Consider the following 6000-nt stretch of genomic DNA (forward strand, 5'->3'; position numbering starts at 1 on the left):
TTTAGCCAACAAGCCACCTCCCAAGAAGGTGTGATGTGGGCTTGTAACCACAGGGTTCGAAATGTAAAGTTTGATGAGCTGGAGCTAAACCATCTCCTCTGTATTAGGCATCACCTAAGCAGGAGCTGCTGCTGGGGAACGAGGAGAGAGTACACAATGCCCTACAAACTACACACATTCCTGACAACAACTACATATTTGCAAGACATTGCCAATCTGTGTGTAATCATGTGGTCGTGATAAATCAGTTTGTACACAAATGAAAGTACCATCTCACTTCCATGCAATTTGACTTTAAAAGACAACGATATTTCTTACAGCTATTGAAACATTCCCTTTCCTCCTTGAGAGAAACCCAAGCTGCCCTACGTGCAAGCCAACTGTGAGGATTCTGGTAATGCCTCTCCACTTTGCACCCGACACCTTCAACATTACATTTCCACCGAGCACACCTTAACAATTATCACACATTACAACATTCCTACACCAATTTTGATGCACATAAATATTAGTGACACACTAGATTCACCGACGAGCAGCTCACGTACACGTACACACACACACGTGCACAAGATGGTCCCGAAGTAAACATGAAACAACTTTCAATTGTCATGAAACGTACTAATAGCAAAAGGTAATGAATGAATCATCCCAAACCCCCAATTTAGGTACGGTTATGGGAGGATAATTATAGAATTCCACCAGGCACCTTATGAAACAGTTCTGACTTAAAATGAAAACACTGCCTTTGTAGAGGAATGAGAAACCATCGCAAGGAGGAGCTGAATTTAAAAATCTAAAATGGTGGTAGCATCATAATATGGAATTATCTTTAACGAGTGTACTCATTGACTAACATTCATCATAAACCTTATATTTTATAAAGACAAAGTAAACAGATCAAATGCAATACTCCTGACTGGTTTGTCGAGTTAGAGTGAAAGGCACCTTTAGTGAACGCTCAAGATTAGTAATGTACCTGTTCTTTGTACGATGGAAACCTTCAGTGCCAGAGCCCATGATGTACTAGTATGTATGAGGAAATCTTGTGTTGCTGCTGGCCGTGTTGTACCTGTTCTGTGCACAAGGCAAGCATCCTCTTCTGCTAGTTAATCCTTCACCTTTTCGTGTCTAAGGGTAGCTTTTCACGGGGCATTACCGTTCACTGCTGTTCAGCCCACAAATGATGCTCCATGTGCAAGACATGATCACAACCAATATTTTCATAAGTACAGTGATCGGCATAAACCCTGTATGCGTAGCACACCACTCTGTCCTTATAAGGTGAGCCCTCTCCCTTTTTTTCTTAAATTTGGTGCGCTAGCATCCCTGCCAATGTAAGGAATTTTATAAGTGTTGCGGAGCTGCATGGCCCAGTCTACTCTGCTGGTGATAAAGCCATCAGTGCGAAAAAGTGGGTTGCATTTCAGTGCCCATTTGAGATATTGGAAAACAATAGGAGTGTGCTATATGAAGGATTTACTTTGCATACTGAACACATCATTCAGTAATTAAAACACTTTTGCCTTCATTAACTTTCCCATTTACAAATGTTTTTCTGTTATCTCCGTCTCTAACCCCCTTAGCAAATTTCTGCATCATTTTGCAGAACCGCCATTAGCCACCAATAATAGTTGTGTACCAGACCAATAGGAGCACATGTCCAGGATGTCCTCTTGCTTTCTGCCCTGCTAGCACCCCACACAAACCCCTTAATGAACATTAAAAAGTTCATCAGTGCCTGTCTAGTTTAGTATTCAAAAGAAGTTTAAAGTAGCACCAGATGATAAATGTGATTTTCTCTTCTGGCCCAGCCATTCGAACTGCTTAGAACTTTTAGAATTGGCCCGATCCCCACAAGGTTACTGATCCTTATGCGGGGGGCGTCTTATTTTTGAACCTCCAGTGTTTACTGTGTTGCTTGACCCTAGTTTTCATTGTTCTTATGGATCGATAAATGCTCGCTTCTGTTTTGACATGCTCTTATGCTTTCCTTCTTTCTATTGCATCTGTTATTGGTTTTGCCATCATATAATTATTTGTACCATCTCATTAATTTGTATAAGGCACGGTGTACAGCACTATAGAAGTAAAATAAAACAAACAGCCACAAATCACTTCAAATGATCAAATACACTTTTGGAACTCGCACTTATTTTATTAAGGATGCGCAAATAGCGGTCGTGAACCTCTGCTTTGCAGTTACTCCTTAGCACCAGCCAAACAGCATTTTGGAGTCAATCTGCAAGCATGGCTGCATTACGACTAGGTGGGAAATTAACTCTGAATGATTACTAAAAATAATTTTGCCTCAGAACTGAAAATAAATCTTCCATTATCAACTTCTGAAATAATAGTGTAATCAAATTAATTATTCCAAAAAGTACCACTTTATTAATCATATTTCATATATATTACCCTCTTTCATAACACTACACAAGTACTCCACTTAATCTTGTATGGGCGATATAAAAAAATGTATAAAGTGTTTTTCAAAACGGGACTCAACCTTCTAATAAAGCAAAAGGGCTATCATCCGCTATTTAAAATGCTCAAGATGTCAAGTATTCCAAGGCTGAAGACAAGGCACATATTCACTTGCATTTGCAGACACACGGGTGAGACTTTCAAAAACGCTGTCAAATAAACAATGAGCAACCCAATTATCTCTATGGAGTCACGGGATCCTAATGTGCCACAGTGGCCAGATGATGCTCTCAGCACCTTCTCATATTGTGTATATTAATTCTACAGAGAGGTGATGTTGTCCCCAAGTCACCTGGGGTGGTTCAGGTAAGCCCGCATGCCCAGTCTTGTTCTGTGTTCCTTTGGGTCTCAGCCCCCACTTCCTGCCATGAGAATAGCAAACTGTAAAACCAACTAGTACGACCACTTTTTGCCACATGGACAGCTGTGCGGGAAAGGCTGTGCTGCTGGGCTCTCCCCCAGGCAATAGCCTCGCTCATCTCTGCTGTTCCCAGATCTCAGCAGCAGCAGCAGCACCACCAACGGCCTACAGCAGGGAGGCAAGCAGAAACAAGAGGAGGTGGGAGCAGCTGCTACCTCAGCGGGACATGTGTCAAGCAGCCAGACACGGAGTCCCTGCTATGACCCCGAACAGGAGAGACTGCCCAGTCAAACCTGTACCAGCGGCAGCCTTGGGTGCTTAGGGCTAACTGCCCCACCCTCCGCCACCCCTTCTGGGGCCAGGCCCGCCCCAGAAGCAAGCTACTGCGGCCGGACCGGAGTAGTCTGCCCCCCGACTACTCAACCTATACTTGGCATGTTGAGTGACTCACAGAGTCACATCCGACCACGGCGATCCTTGGGCCCGGCCGGCATCCTCCTCTGGCTCCTACTGTACATCGGGGTGCCACCCACCCCGTAGCAGAGCTCCGGCACTGACTGACAGGAGGGTGCTCCAACCATAAGCAGAACCAGACGGTGCCCGAGGATAGTGATCAGCTCTCATTGGACGAAAAGAGCTTAGCAACGACGCTACCATCACGTGACTGGCACGTCAGGTCACGTCTCAGTGTAGACGTCCTGCACAGCAAATCGGTTGGCCAGGGTGAACTTGTGTGACTTGCTAACAAGAAGCTATAGCTGCATGTACTCTGCGATTTACACACATGTCACTCATATGGAGCAGCACCCTGTAAAGGCTATAGGTGCCTGGATGCTCGCAACTGAATGCAGGCTTAAAGCGAACCGAAGAAGCCAGCGGATAGTTTCTGCGAGCTGGTACTAGGGGACAGGGCTAGCGGGAGAGCAACGTTATTGGTTAGAGCTAGTAACGAACAACGGAAGGAGCATTGTAGTATTGGAGATCGGAGGGTTTCACGGCTGACGGTAAGTAGTGAGTATGCGGGAGCGAACCCTGCGGGAAAGCGGAGGGAACCGAGCAAACGGGGGTTCCTAGAATTCTAAACATACTAAAGCTCTCGACGGCTAGTATTGCAGACAAGCCACTGCATACTTTTCCGACTAAACGTGATTGTTTCACATACAGAAGTTCCAAGGGAGGAGGAATGCGAAAAAGTGCTTACAGATACTGTGACACACGGTCCCTCAAAATGGCATTTATAGACAAAACTATGTATGTAATTGTTAATGATAAGAGGATGCCGTACCTCCCTTTAATGCAAGATGCAGCAGAATGCACAAACGAGCTAGTCCAGACTGGGCGCTATTGAACAGATCTCGCTCGTGTCTCCCACCCAGCGGATTTGCGACTCCATCAGTCCTAATGCTTTTCTTGTATAGAGGTTGCCTTTTAATGGATCTCTCGTTCTCGAGTACTACTGTTTTATTTAATTTGATATTCTATGTTTACAGGAAACATGGCTGGTGGAATGTCCGGTTATGATGGATTATGACGTCGTTCACAGAAGTGGAGAACACAGAAGTGGCAACTGGGACGCCCTTGGTTCTTCCATATAAAGATGGTTTAGCCCTTGGCTCGACTTGTGCTGAAAAGGGGGGGATTTAATGAAAAACCATGCCTGTTGATAAATGTGTATTAAAATCCCAAACTAATCCGGTCGGAAGCCCTTTCTAAGAGTATAGGTGATATTCTTTCAGATTGGCATGTAGCAAATTTCCCCCCCTCCATGCTGCTTGTTTGTAATGGGTGATTTAAAGTGCAATTGAATGCGTGATGAGGTTGCAGAAGGAAGTCCTGTTGAGTTGAATGCAGTGCTGGATTACAGGTACTGAGTTGAATACAGGTACTGAGTTGAATTCTTGGATGCATGTTTGTAACATGAGATTTAATGGAAATATCTAAGCCAGATATACCGGGCGGAACATTTCAATGGAAATATCTCAGCCAGATATACCTGGCGGAACGACAAGTCTTCATCCATTTTAGACTGCAAGTCTTCTCTCTGCTACTTTTTCATAGCTGTGCAGTTTGTGCGTGTGATGGATTCTCATGCTAGTGACCACACTGGTCTGACTTTTTCTATTATCAATCATGACCGAAAAAAAGTAGCTCCAAATAAGCTGGAACGAGACATCAGTGAGGTGCTTCAATAATAGGATGAATATTATTGTATTGAGTTCGAATGGGGTCACTTTAGAGGCATTATTGAACCCCTTAGAATTTGGAGCCATAGTGAGAAAAGAGCAAGACATAAAATAAGCAGTGTTTCATAGCAATTTGCTATGCAATTCTGTAGGTTTGTTAATTATATTGGCACTTGTGTAGCAAAGCTGGCTATTTAAGTTACTCTGGTCAATGAAAGCACAGCTAGCCCTGTATTTCTCTTGCCTTCAGGGCTCTCTCCGCCCTCTTTTTCTCTGTTCACTGCAACTTCAAATGGGCTAATGGTGAGAGAGAGAGCATGCAGCACTAATCCTCTCCTCCACCCTTAAGTGCCAAAGGCCTGTTTGAGAATTCCAGGCAAGAATCTTTTTTTCATTTTCAAATAATTGCCAACCAGAAGTAATTTGGATAATAATGCATTAAGCTAACTATATCCTGTCTGCCAAAGACTATGTGTTAGCTTTATTCTTTTGAAAAGACAGTCATGCAATTCCATTCCTGAAAATGTAAGTTGTTAAATAATTCATAATTGCATAATTGCTAATGTAATTAATGCATTGTCTCCATGCTTTACAGTCCAGTTTAGGTTGGTGTATCTAAATCTTGGTGTCAGAAATATTTCAGTTTGTTGGGAAAGAGGCATCATATTGTCTGGTGAACACATTTGAAAATGTACATGATCACACGGCCAAATGCTTTTGAAGGCAAACCTAGTCCTGTAACCTGCTGGTTGCATACATATGTGGAACTGGTGCTCATCCCATGAGCTGATTACATAGTCCTTGACATTCTCTCTTTATCACCCTGTTGCTTTATACCAACTACTCTGAAAGTTAGATGGCAGCAAACTACAAAATTCCACTGCGTTTGTCCAGTTCTCTGCCTGCCTCACCATCCACTCTGCTTAGTCTCTTACTTTCTTTCCTCTTACAAAATGAATACACAAAGCG

General features: G+C 43.4%; 1 protein-coding gene and 1 long non-coding RNA gene across 6 annotated transcripts in view; one reads left to right on the plus strand and one right to left on the minus strand.

Annotated features, from left to right (window-relative positions):
• Positions 1 to 3434, minus strand: part of ZHX1 (zinc fingers and homeoboxes 1) — a 198945-nt gene extending 195511 nt beyond the window's left edge. For 3 of the 5 annotated variants that reach the window (XM_069621579.1, XM_069621578.1, XM_069621580.1), the window contains exon 1: positions 3300 to 3434. The gene's annotated coding sequence lies outside the window, so the exon portion shown is untranslated. Of the gene's footprint in view, positions 1 to 979; positions 2314 to 3272 lie in introns of those variants that run through there. The other 2 variants (XM_069621581.1, XM_069621582.1) reach the window with 2 other exon arrangements.
• Positions 3435 to 3437: 3 nt separating this feature from the next.
• On the plus strand, positions 3438 to 4556 carry LOC138497876 (uncharacterized). Its single transcript, XR_011278657.1, has 2 exons — positions 3438 to 3852; positions 4339 to 4556. It is a non-coding gene; the product is annotated as an uncharacterized lncRNA (long non-coding RNA).
• Positions 4557 to 6000: the final 1444 nt, after the last annotated feature.

The sequence above is a fragment of the Ambystoma mexicanum genome, chromosome 5q, assembly GCF_040938575.1.
Source record: "Ambystoma mexicanum isolate Mex_15411 chromosome 5q, UKY_AmexF1_1, whole genome shotgun sequence".
Classification (NCBI taxonomy): domain Eukaryota; kingdom Metazoa; phylum Chordata; class Amphibia; order Caudata; family Ambystomatidae; genus Ambystoma; species Ambystoma mexicanum.